Source organism: Crocuta crocuta, unplaced genomic scaffold, assembly GCF_008692635.1.
Source record: "Crocuta crocuta isolate KB4526 unplaced genomic scaffold, BGI_CrCroc_1.0 scaffold779, whole genome shotgun sequence".
In the NCBI taxonomy this organism is placed as follows: Eukaryota; Metazoa; Chordata; class Mammalia; order Carnivora; family Hyaenidae; genus Crocuta; species Crocuta crocuta.
The window spans coordinates 127304-141272 of NW_027531185.1; the positions used below are offsets into that span (position 1 = coordinate 127304).

The 13969-nt window shown below is 37.9% G+C and overlaps 1 pseudogene; it reads right to left on the reverse strand.

Annotated features, from left to right (window-relative positions):
* The window catches only part of LOC144237467 (SWI/SNF-related matrix-associated actin-dependent regulator of chromatin subfamily E member 1-like), a 29005-nt pseudogene extending 15538 nt beyond the window's left edge, over nt 1–13467 (reverse strand).
* Between the last annotated feature and the right edge of the window lie 502 nt (nt 13468–13969).

Below are 13969 nucleotides of genomic sequence, written 5' to 3' on the forward strand. Positions count from 1 at the left end.
TGTCTACCACAAATTCTGTATCCGCTAAAACTATCCTTCAGGAGTGAAAGGGAAATAAACACATTTTCAATGAAGAAAACCTAAAAGGATTTATTACGAGCAGACCCAACCCTAAAAGACTGGCTAAAAGAAGTTCTTTCCTATTCAAAGAAAATGGTAAAAGAAGGAACCTTGGAACATTAGGAAGGAAAAAGGAACAATAATAGAAAGAGCAGAAAATATAGGTAATACAGTGGACTATCCTTGTTCTCATGAGTTGCATAAATCTTTCTTTGTAACTGAAACAAAAGTTATAACACCAGCTGATACTTAAGATGATGATATGTAACTATGGGGAAGGTAAAGAGACCAAAATGTAAATGAGATTTCTGAACATCACTTGAAGTGGTAAAATGTTACCAGTAGATCCTTAATCACATACGTATACTGTAATACCCAGGACAACCACTACAAAAATTATATAAAGAAATGCACTCAGAGGTGCCTGGGAAGCTCAATTGGTTAAGCCTCTGACTCTTGATTTTGGCTCAGGTCATGGTCTCGCAGTTGGTGAAATTAAGCCCCTTGCTGGGCTCTGTTTTGACAGCACAGGGTCTGCTTGGGAATCTCTCTTTCACTCTTTCTCTGCCCCTCCCCTGATCATACTCCTCCTCTCTCTCTCTCTCTCTCTCTTTCTCTCAAAATAGACAGTAAAATAAAGAGATGCACTCAAAGACATTACAAATAAATTAAACTTACAATGTTGAATTAACCTATGAGAAGACAAGAAACATAGAAGAATGAGAATCAGAGAAAACAAACAGATAACATGAATAATTAAATGGCAGATTTTCTCTGACTGACTTAATTCACTTAGCATTATACTTTCTATCTCCATCACTGTGGAATGCACTTGTGATGAGCACTAGGAGATGTATGGAATTGCTGAATCACAAATAACATTGTATTTAACTAACTGGAATTTAAATTATACTATAAGTAAAAAATTTTTTTAAATAGCAGACTTAATAACCATTAATATATACATATATATTATAATAAAGGTGAATGATCTAAAAATACCAATAAAAAAACAGAGACTCACACAGTAGCTAAAATTACACAACCAACCTATACATTCATTACAAGAAACTCATTTCAGATTCAATAACATAAGTAAGGTGAAAATAAAATGACCAAGAAAGATGTACCATACAAATATTACTTTATTTTTTAAAAAAGCAAGAATGAGTATATTAATATCTAAAAAGTAGATTTCAGAGCAAACAAAATTACTACAAACAGGGATATTATGTAATAATGAATGACCAATCCACCAGAAAGATGTAGCAAATCTACATGTGTATACAACAAAAACCAGAACATCAAAATACATGAAAAAAAAAATGATAGAACTAAAGGGAGAAATCGAAACATCCAGGATTATAGTTAAGGATTTACACACCCAGCCTTCAGAAAGTGAAAGAACTACAAAAAAGAAAATTAACAAGTTTATAGAAGATCATAAAAATACACCAATAGGATTTACTTTCTGTATATAGAACTCCTCACTTAACAACAGCAGAATACACATCTTTTTTCAAGTTCATTCAACAAACCATAGCCTTGGCCATAAAACAATCTTCAAATTCATTAAATGAATTAAATTCAAACAGTATATTATCTAATCATAATGGAATAAAACTAGAAACAAATCATAGACAATAGGATATCTCTAAATACCTGGAAATTATAAAACACACTTCTGTATAATTCATGGGTGAAAGAAGAAGTATCAAAGAAAATAAAAGTCATAGAAATTAGTGAAAATTAAAATACAACATAGCAAAACATCTGTGCTTNNATTCGGCTAAAGCAGTGCTGAGAAGCAAATTTATAGAACTAAATGGTATCATTAAAAATGAGAAAAGAGGGGAGGGGAGGCAAGATTGCAGAGAAGTAGGGAGCTGTGTATATTTCATCGGCCACATCTCCAAACAAAGAAAGCCTGAAGCCTTAGGACATGAAACCGCAAGAGACTGTGAGGAAAAGAGACAGAGTCCACTAAGAAGACAGCCTCCTAGGTGCGTGATTGCAAACTGGGGAAGATAAAAATTGGCCTGACCGGGAGGCATGGAAAGGAGGGAGCCCCCTCCTGAGAGAGCCTAGGAAAGATGAGGGGAAGACAAAGAACAGCTGAAACTACTCATAGAACTGTCCCTGGAGAAGAAAAAAACCTCGGCCTGGGACAGAGAGGGATCTGATTATCCCATCTCTAAAGGAAGGGCATTCAGAGAGTGATCCTGTTTCTAGCTGTGGCACTTTCTTTGGGCTGGGTGCCCTGATCCTAGGCAGCACCAGGAGAAACTGCACCCCTGCTCCCCCTACTTGATCCTCGGCTAGGAGGTGGCCTGGCCTGTGGGATTAAATTTTGGGCAGTAACAATAAAGTACACGGACTAAGATCTAGAAATAAGGCGGGGATGGGGGCATAGAACACGATCATCCTTGGCTATGCCCGTGGCACAGGGAGACTGGACCCAAAAGAGTGATTCGCAATGCTTGGTTCGAGAAGGGACTGGGGAGCTGCCATTTTTCTCCCCACAACCACCAAGGCAGGGTCTCAGGGTGCAGCCTCCCGGGGATCTGGGGATCTCAGTGGAGCAAACCATGCCCATCCTCACTGGAAAGCTGCTTTTTTTTTTTTGTTTTTAATGGAGCCCTGGGCGAGACCAACATTCGTGCATTGCCATGATTAACTATAGATCAATTATTTCTATTTAGATATATTTTCCCTTATCTCATTCTTATTTCTCCCCTCCACTAGACTGGGCACTCTGGTCATTGGTTTGCTTAAACAGTCACACTTAATCCATTCTCTTGATGCATATTCTACATCTCCATTGTTACCATCCTTTCTCTCTCTCTCTCTCTGGAATAATCAGACTATATAGTTTCTATGGGAAACATTATTTTCGTTTCCTTCCCCTCGCCTCCTACTATATTCTCCTCTTTCTCTCTCTGAATTAAGCCTTTTAGTCTCTCTGCCTCGTCAATGTTCAATTTTGCGTTCTCCCCACCCTGTCATTTGTCTCTTTGTACATGCACTTCCATCAGCACTGCCTCCACCCTGCTCTTTATTTGTACCTGGGATTTCTGGTTTTATCCTTTTAGAATGTCCTTTGTCTTTTGTTGTTTGTTTCCCTTTTGGTTTGCTTGTTTGTTTGTCTGTGCTTTTGTTCCTTGTGTGTTTGTCTGTCTGTATTCCTCTTCAGGGCTACCTCAAGAAACAAGCCAAAATACACATGGTGGAGAGTGCCAAATATCACTAAAGTAGGGAAATAAAATAACCAAAGGCACAACAAGAGAGACCAAGAGACATTATTCAAAGAACACTTTCTGAATGGACAGGCCATGGACAGTCAGTGAGCCTCCTTTAATATAGCAGAACTTGGAGGTGCAGAGCGAATAACAAGTTTTTAAAACTTACAAGAGACAGAAAGCTAGCCAAAATGATGAAACGGAAGAACTCTCCTCTAAAGAAATCCCAGGAGGTTACATTGTTGGTGGGAATGTAAACTAGTGCAGCCTCTCTGGAAAACAGTGTGGAGATTCCTCAAAAAATTAACAAAAGTACTCCCCTATGACCCAGCAATAGCACTGCTAGGAATTTACCTAAAGGATATAGGAGTGCTGAGGCATAGGGACACATGTACCCTAATGTTCATAGCAGCACGCTCAACAATAGCCAAAACATGGAAAGAGCCTAAGTATCCATCAATTGATGAATGGATCACGAAGATGTGGTTTATCTATACAATGGAATACTACATGGCAATGAGAAACAATGACATCTGGCCATGTGTAGCAACATGGATGAATCTTGAGGGTGTTAATGCTGAGCGAAATAAGTCAGGCAGAGAAGGACTGATACCATAGGTTTACACTTTTAGGTGGATTAGGAGGAAGTTAACGGAGGACCATTGGGGAGAAGAAGTGGGGAAGTGGTGGGGGAAAGGGAGAGAGGCAAACCATGAGAGACTCTTGAATGCCGACAACAAACTGAGGGCTGATGGGGGTGTGGGGGAGGCGAGGGGGGTGATGGGCATGGCAGAGGGCACTTGTGGGGATGAGCACCGGGTGTTATATGGAAATCAACTTGACAATAAACTATTTAAAAAAAAAATTCCAGGAGGAAACGACAGCTAAAAAATTGCTCTAAACATATATAAGCAACAAAACTGATCAAGAATTTATGACGATAGTCATAACATTAATTGCTGGGCTTGAAAAAGGCATGGAAGACACCAGAGAAGCTACTGCTACAAAAATTATGGACCTTAAAAATAGTTGTGATGAATTAAAAAATGCTATAAATGAGGTGCATAATAAAATGGAGGCAGCCACTGCATGGATTGAAGAGGCAAAGAGGAGAATAGGTGAATTAGAAGACACAATTATAGAACAAGAGAAACTGATCCAGGAGCATGAAAGGAGAATTCGAGAACTGAATGATGCAATCAAATGGAACAATATTCATATCAATGGAATTCCATAATAAGAAGAAGAGAGAAAAGGAAGCTGGAAGGGTACTTAAATAAATTATACCTGAGAACTTCCTCAATCTGGGGAAGGAAACAGACATTGAAATCCAAGAGGCACAGAGAACTCCCCTCAGACGTAACTTAAATCGATCTTCTATATGACATATCATAGAGAAACTGGCAAAATATAAGGGTAAAGAGAGAATTCTGAAAGCAGCTAGGGAGAAAAGGGCCCTAACATACAAAGGGAAACCTATCAGAGTGGTGACAGACCTATCTACTGAAACGTGGCAGGCCAGAAAGGAATGGCAGGAGATCTTCAATGTGATGAATAGAAAAAATATGCAGCCAAGAATCCTCTATCCAGCAATCCTGCCATTCAGAATAGAAGGAGAGATAAAAGTTTTCCCAAATAAATGAAAATTGAAAGAATTCATCACCAGTAAACCAGCCCTACAAGAAATCCAAATGGGGACTCTATGAGGGAAATGTTGCAAGGAACACAATGTACCAGAGACATCACTACAAGCATGAATCCTACAGAGAACACAATGATTCTAAACCCATATTTTTCAATAATAACACTGAATGTAAATAGATAAATGCTCCAATCAAAAGACAAAGGGTATCAGAATGGATAAAAATACAAGATCCATCTATTTGCTTTCTGCAAGAGACTCATTTTAGACCTGAGGACACCTTCAGATTGAAAGTAAGCGAATGGAGAAATACCATGCTACTAGAAGTCAAAAGAAAGCTGCAGTAGCCATACTTATATCAGACAAACTGGACTTTAAAGTAAAGGCAGTAACATGGGATGAAGAAGCACATTATATAATNCCCAGCAGAAGAAGAGAAATAATAAAGATCAGGGCAGAAGTAAACAATATAGAATTCAAAAAACAAACAAACAAACAAAACAGTTGACCAGATCAATGAAACAAAGTGTTGTGGGTTTTTTGAAAAAATAAACAAAATTGATAAACCTCTAGCCAGGCTTCTCAAAAAGAGAAGAAAGAGCACCCAAACAGACAAAATCATGAATAAAAATGGATTTATTACAACCAATCCCTCAGAAGTACAAAGCAATTATCAGGGAATACTATGAAGAAATTATATGCCAACAAACTGGACAACCTAGAAGAAATGGACAAAGTCCTAAACACACATGCACTACCAAAATTCAAACGGGAAGAGATAGAAAATATGAATAGACCTATAACTAGTAAAGAAATTGAATCAGTTGTCAAAAATCTCCCAACAAATAAGAGTCCTGGCCCAGATGGCTTCCCTGGAGAATTCTACCAGACATTTAAATCAGAGTTAATATCCATTCTTCTCAAGCTATTCCAGAAAAATAGAAATGGTAGGAAAACTGAATAGCCTTATAAACAACAGAAAAAGTTAATTCCTAATTTAAAAGTTCCTGACAAGGGCACCTGGGTGACTCCGTTGGTTGATCATCCAACTGTTGGTTTCAGCTTAGGTCATGATTCCTGAGTCTTGGAATCAAGCCCCACATCAAGCTCTGCACGGAGCATGGAGTCTGCTTAAGATTCTCTCTTTCTCCCCACCTCTCTCACTCCCTCTATCCCTCTCCTCGGCTAGTGCTCTTTTGCTCTCTCTCTAAAAAGTTTCTGACAAAGAAATATCTAGGCTTAGCTGGATACACAGGAGAATTCTGCCAAACGTTTTTAAAAGAAGAATTAATTTCAATTTTATAAAATCTCTTTCACAAAAGAGAAAAAGCAGGTAACACTACCCAACTCATTCCATGAGGGCAATATTATTTTGATACCAAAATCAGACAAAAGACAACATGTAAAAAGAAAATTTGCCAATACTGCTAATGAACTTAGATGTAAAACTCCTCATCAAAATATCAACAAATTGAATCCAACAATATATAAAAATAATTAAATAGCATGACCAAGTGGGGTTTATTCCAACTATACAAGGCTGGTCCAATGTTCAAAAATCAATCAATATTACCTACCATTATCAACATACTGAGGAAGAAAATCATATGGTCCTATCAACTGACATGGAAAATGTATTTGACAAAATCCACCACTCATTCAGGAAAAAAGAAAACCCTCTTAGCAATTTGGAATAGAAGAGACTTACCTTAACTTGACTAAGAAAAAAATCTACTGAAATCCTACAGCTAACATCAAATTTAATGATGAACAATTGACAATTTTACCCCTAAGATAAAAACAAGGCAAGAAACAAGGCAAGGATATCTGTTCTTGATACTCTTATTCAACACAGTACTGGAAATTGAAAGAGTGCATAGATTACAAGAAAACTCTATATGCAGATACCATGTTTATGCAAAAAATCCCAATGAAACTAAAGATATACTCCTAGAACCAACAAGTGAGTTCACCAAGGTTGCAGCATAGACTATCAAACACAAAAATAGTCAATTGCCTTTCTATATACTCACAATGAACATGTAAAAACCAAAATTAAAAACAAAATATCATTGTGACTTATTTTATAACTGAAAACTTATAGCTGTTAATCCCCTTTACCTATTTCACCCATCTCCCCAATCCCCCACCTCTCTGCAGAGATGAAATGTATGGCATAGGGAATGTACTCAATAATATCACAATATGTTATATGGTGACAAGTGTGACTACACATGGTGAGCCTTGAGTAATGTACAGAATTGTCAAATCAGGGGTGCTTGGGTGGCTCAGTTGGTGAGTGTCCGACTCCTGATTTCAGCTCAGGTCATGATCTCACAGTTCATGAATTCAACCCCTGTGTCGGGCTCTGTGCTGACAGCACGGAACCTGTTTGAGATTCTCTATCTCCCTCTCTCTCTGCTGCTTCCCCGCTCACATGACTTCTCTCTCTCTTGCTCTCCTCTCCCTTGCTCTCTCAAAATAAATAAATAAACATTAAAAAAAAGAACTGTCAAACAATCCCTATCAAAATAACACCAATATTCTTCACAGAGCTAGATCAAACAATCCTAACATCTGTATGGAACAAGAAAAGAGTTTGAATATCCAAAGGAATCTTGAAAAAGAAAACCAAAGGCATAACTATCCCAGACTTCAAGATATATTGCAAACCTGTAATCATCATGACAGTATGATACTGGCACAAAAATAGAGACTCAGATCAATGGAACAGAATAGTGAACCCGGAAATCGACCCACAAATGTATGGCCAATTAACCTTTGACAAAGCAGGAAAGAATATCCAAAGGAATAAAGACAGTCTCTTCAGCAAGTGGTGCTGGGAAAACAGGACAGCAACAAGCAGAAAAATTGTCGTGGACCACTTTCTTATACCATACACAAAAATAAACTAAAAATGGATGAAAGACCTAAACATAAGAGAGGAAGCCATCAAAATCCCTGAGGAGTAAGCAGGAAAAAAACCTTTTGACCTCGGCCACAGCAACTTCTTATTCAACACGTCCCCAGAGGCAAGGGAAACAAAAGCAAAAATGAACTATTGGAACGTCATCAAAATAAAAAGCTTCTGCACAACAAAGGAAACAATCAGCAAAACTAAAAGGCAAAAAACATAATGGGAGACGATATTTGCAAGTAGCATATCAGATAAAGGGTTAGTATCCAAAATCTATAAAGAACTTATCAAACTCAANAACATAAGGGAAGCAAAAATAATATAAAACCAGGGAGGAGGACAAAACATAAAAGACTCTTAAATACAGAGAACAGAGCGTTGCTGGAGGGGTTGTGGGAAGGAGGGTGGGCTAAATGGGAAAGGGGGCATTAAGGAATCTACTCCTGAAATCATTATTGCACTATATGCTAATTAACTTGGATGTAAACCTAAAAACTAATTAATTTTTAAAAAGAACTGTCAAATCAATATACTATACATCTGAAACCAATAAAACATTGTATGTCAACTATACTTCAATAATAAAAAATGCAATATCACTTAAAATTGCTCTGAAGAAAAATGGAATACTTTGATATATATTTAACAAAGCATGGACAGGAGGTATACACTGAAATTTATAAAATGCTGATAAAAAGAAATCAAATACCTAAATAGATGGGGAGATTTACTGTGTTTATGGATTAGAAGATGATACAGTAAATGGGGCACCTGGGTGGCTCACTGGGTTGAGCATCTGACTTTGGCTCAAGGCTTATCTCACCATTTGTGAGTTCAGGCCTCGCGTCAGGCTCTGTACTGACAGCTCAGAGCCTAGAGCCTGCTCTTTCTCTCTGACCCTTCCCCACTCACACTCTGTGTGTCTCTCTCTCAAAAATAAATAAACATTAAAAATTTTTAAAAAAGATGATACAGTAAAGATGTCAATTCTCCCCATACTGATCCACAGGTTTAATGTCATCCCTACCAAAATCCCAAAAAGAACTTTTGTAGACAGGCAAACTTACACAAACATTATATGGAATGGCACAAGCCCTAGAATAGCTAGAACAGCCTTGGAGAAGAACAAAAAGTGGAATGAATTATTCTATCACATATTAAGGCTTACTATTTAGCTACTCTAATCAAAACGGTATGGTATTTGTGAAGGAGTAAATATATAGATCCGTGTAACAATTGAGAATGCAGAAATTGGACAATATAAAAATTAACTCAAAATAGATCACAGACTTAAGAGTAAAAACAAAATTTAAAAATTTTAGGAAAAAAAAGACATATGATTAAAATCTTTGGGAGTCAGGGATAGGCCAAGAGTTCTTAGACATGACACCAAAAACACTATCTGTAAAAGGAAAAATTGATAAACTGAACCTCACCAGAATTAAAAACTTTTGCTCTATAAAAGCCTATGTTTACAGACAAAAAGACAAAGTTACAGACTGGGAATAAAAACATTTATAAACCACATATCTGACATAGCACTTATATTTAGACTATATAAAGAATTCTCAAAATTCAACAGTAAAGATACAATCCCATTAGATAATGGAAAAAGACATGAAGATATACTTAACCAATGAGAATGTAAAGATGGCAGTGAAGTACATGAAAAGATGTAAAATGGTACAGCCACTCTAAAATAGCTTGGCAGTTTCTATGGTACAACTATCATAGTACCTGGCAACTGTACTTCTGGGGCAATGATTTCAGGAAAATGAAAACTTATTTTCAGGTAAAAACCTGTTCATGAATGTCCACAGCAGCTTTATTTGTAATTGCCAAAAACTAGAATCAGCTTTGATGTCCCTTCAACAGGTAACTGGTTAAACAATGGTACAACCATACCATGGAATATGAGCCAGAGATAGATACAGGTTTTGCTGGACGTGAAGTACATATAAATTCTAAGATTTTCTTTAAGAAAAACAATACAAAATTACAAGTACAAAATTAGCTATAGGCCCTTGGAAGGGGCACCTGCAAGTGAGGGTCCTTAGAACTTAAGTTTTATTAGCTTCATCATGTATCTACCTCTAACCACTGTTGTTGGGCCAGTTCCTAGCACAGCTCTTCAGGAATGGTGGGTGTTCCATAAAAATTTATTGAATGAATGAATAAACAATATGCAGTAGCATAATCAAGGTGAAAATCATCTGAAGCTATAACAACAGACATATATCCAAATGAAGAGTGTGACCATCAGGCCTGGTCAGATCATATCTAAAATATTTTTGTTTTAACAATAAAAAACGAAAGCTTTTTCTGACTCCAGAAAGCATTGGTTGGAAGCTATGTCCTTTGTGTATTGCAGACTTATCTCCTTATTTTGTACTGCTTATTTCCTTGTCTATATCTCACACTAGATTTTAAGTTCCAGGAAGTCAGAGACTATGTCTGTCTCTTTCACTGTTACATTCCTAAATGCTGGCACAGTGCCTAAAACACAGAAGGCATTCAGTAAGTATTTGTTTAATGAAGAATAAATCAGAGAACATTCAAACAAGAGTAGCCTAGGAGGGTTTTAATACCATGTTTGTTTCATTCAAACACTTATTATATATCACATACATTCAAATATAAGTGTGGTCCATGCCCTCATGGAGAGGATGCGTGGAAAATACAGCTTTAAAATTATGCTGATAATACAGTGTGGGAAGTGCAACAAAGTAAGATAGGAACAGTTGGAAGATGTTTAGTCTAGAGCAGGTAAGAGAGGATTGAGGAGGATGTGGTGATTTCTGTCAAGTGGAAAACAGCTTGTGAGTTTGTAGAGGGGAGGCATGGGGTAGCTGATGGCAGTATTAATTAAGTAAGGAAGACTTTTGTAACAACCAGTCTGGCCAGCAAATGACATAGGCCATTTCCAGTGAGGGCATGTTCTTCATTACTGACACATTTCAAGCCTAGGATGATGACCATTTGGTAGAGATATAGAGGCGATTCACAGAGGAGATGGGGACTTAAGGTGGATGATCTTTGTGTCCATTTTAACACAGAGATTCTCTGATACTTCTGATACCTATTTTAGATAGAGGAGGGAAAACTCCATCTTTACAATAAGAGTCCTATACTAAATACATCTGTCCACCTATGTCTTGAGTAAAAGATCAATAGTTAATAGAAATTAAGTATCTCTCCATGCAGTACATATTGGACTTTAATATCATCACCCAAATTCATTGTTTTATGACAGTTTGAAATATTGCTAGCTACTACAACATACACAAGATGAAGTGAACAGGTTCTTTTGAAGTCCTATCTGCCTCGCAGGAGAGCTAAAGACAAGCTTCCCAGTTTTGCTGGATGTTAAGAAGAAGAGGTTCCTCCATTCCCCAATGGAATCAGCTATATTAGAGATAGCACTTATATTCTCAGATGTCTTCAGAAAACCTATACATTTGCTCCTCCTGTTGTGAAAATAAGTAAAGTTATGCACCATAAGATGGGCGACAGAACTAACATAAGTTCTCGTTCCTAGCTTAGAGGCGCCTCTTCTGGGTTCTTCTTCCTGTCCTGCTTTCCTTTAGGCCAAATTACTACTAATGCAGAATGTGGAAGTAACAGATGATAAATTGTCCCCCATGCTTGTGTTTGGGAAGCAGATCTCTGGAGATGGGTCTTCTCTGAGCCCACTAGTGTAAAATAAAACTCTGATCCACCAAGATCTCAGAGTGCCGCTTGGTTTTTCTGCCAGCAATCCAGCCTAGTTCCATAACACTCCTTTGTTCCCACCCTGATTATGGAACAGTAAACCTGAAACTTATTCATCACCTTAAAGTCAGTTATTATTTTTTCAAAACAGATTTAACAAATTTGTTCCACCTGCTCAATGATGCTCCTGATTACTTTCTTGTGGTTTTATCGAAGGTTTTTTAAATTTATTTTTATAGTTTATTTAATTTTGAGACAGAGAGACAGAACATGAGGGGGAGGGGCAGAGAGAGAGGGAGACCCAGAATCTGAAACAGGCTCCAGGCTCTGAGCTTCCAGCACAGAATCTGATGTGGGGCTTGAACCCATGAACCCCGATATCATGACCTGAGCTGAAGTCGGACACTTAACTGACTGAGACACCCAGGCGCCCCTCATTGAAGTTTTAAATCCAAGCCTCAAAGACTATATTCCACACATGAACTCTGAAACATTGCTCCATTTAAGTGCTGTTCCAAAGAATAAAGGCTGTGTGTGTGTGTGTGTGTGTGTGTGTGTGTGTGTGACAAAAATGAGAGCAAGAGAAAAGAGCAAATGTATTTGTCATATCCTCTGGTAAGCAAACTGACCAAGGTCAACCCCCTTCCAATCGTAGGAATTAAGGAGTGAGTATGGGGAAGTGGGAGAGGGGGAGAAGATGACAGGATTGACAATCACTACTCTTTTCTCTGGCTTTTAAACTATCCTGACTATGCAACAGCTTTTCCATTTATGCCAAAATCAATCAGCTCTCCAGAGAAATGGAGTAGCTTGAAGTGAAGAGTCAACCAACGACATAATGTACTGGAAAACACTTCACAAATAAGTCCTAAACATATACTATCAATAATAATAACTGTACGATATAATAATAATTAGTATTATTCCACCCAACCCCTCCCAGTCAATGTTCATTCTCACCATGTCACCCAGCTCTCTGACATAGTACCTCTGGTCATACTGCCTACTTTATTATACCTTTTCACTTTCCCACTGTAAATAAACTTGATGAAGATGATGAGGGAGCATAAGAGAAGCTGACACCCTGCAAACACCACCCCCTCCCCCAGGTGAGATATGTGTGATATCCATAACACACTGGGTAGTCACTCCTGGCTGCCCAAGAACAAAAGAAAGGAAAGAAAACAAATGGTTAACTGACAGAGATCACAGTAACGGAGACTCCAACAGTTTGCAAGTGTCTTAGTATTTTATAAGAAAAAGGCAGTCTTATCAACAGGCTAATCTCCAGAAACTTACATACTCAGTTTCCTGGAGCCCCAACATCACCTTCCCCTCCATAGTGATAGGGGGAACAAAGACAGAAGGAAATGGCAGATGAAATTAAATTTCCTTATAATTTGCAGCTCAAATACTTGAGGCAGGCAGAATGGAACAGTTCCCCAAGAACTCCCTTCTGTCTTAATGTTACTGCTTTGCTCGAGGGAAAAATAACCTTAGGACAATGGATAGGCCTTAGAGTCCTCTTTAGCATATAAAAATCCCTTTGGAAACTTCCTCTAGCCTTTATCACCCCCAACTCCAAAGCCAGGCTGTTTGATTCCAAAGTACTTGCTTTCCTCAGATTTCTGCATACTCAGAGTTGAGAATTAATATTGAGAATAGTTAATAATTAACTATTAGACATAAAAAGAACTACGACTTGAATGTTCTTTCACATTGGTGATGGACATCTCACTATCCAATCTCTTGTAATTTTGTCCCTCTCCAACACTATTACCATGTCTAATCAAGTTGATTTTCACTTATCACTAAGAGTAATGTGACTTGGTCCTCTCCCTTAGACTTCTTAAAACAGTCACTGATGCTTTTCTGCCTAAAACTTAAATCATACGCATTTCTCGTTCCTTGTGTGCTTCCTAACTTGGTTCTTCTCTTATGTCAAGTATATTTATTTTGTTCTCTTTGTTCCTTTTGTTCTACTTACTTCTTGTCCGTACTGTTCCATATGCCTAAATAAATTCTTACTATTCTATTAGAGGACGAGACAAAAATCATGATTTAAAGAAGGCAACTAAAGTTATCAATGATAGGGGAAAATCTGTTCTAAGATGGCCGACAGGACTGATAGGGAAATTCCAGTCCCTGAGCGAAGACTCCCCTTCCAGGTTCTTGTTCCTACCCTGCTTGCTGCACACCAAATTACTCCTGATGCGGAATACAGAAGTAACAGACTACAAATTGTTCCCTCTACTGAGGCTCAGGATTCAGACCTCCGGAGAGTGATCTCCTCTGAGCCCGCCAAGGTGAAATAAATATCCTGCCTTCCAAGACCTCCAAGTGCCACTTGGTTCTTCCACCTGGTGATCCAGACCAGGTTCCATAACAATTACAATAAAG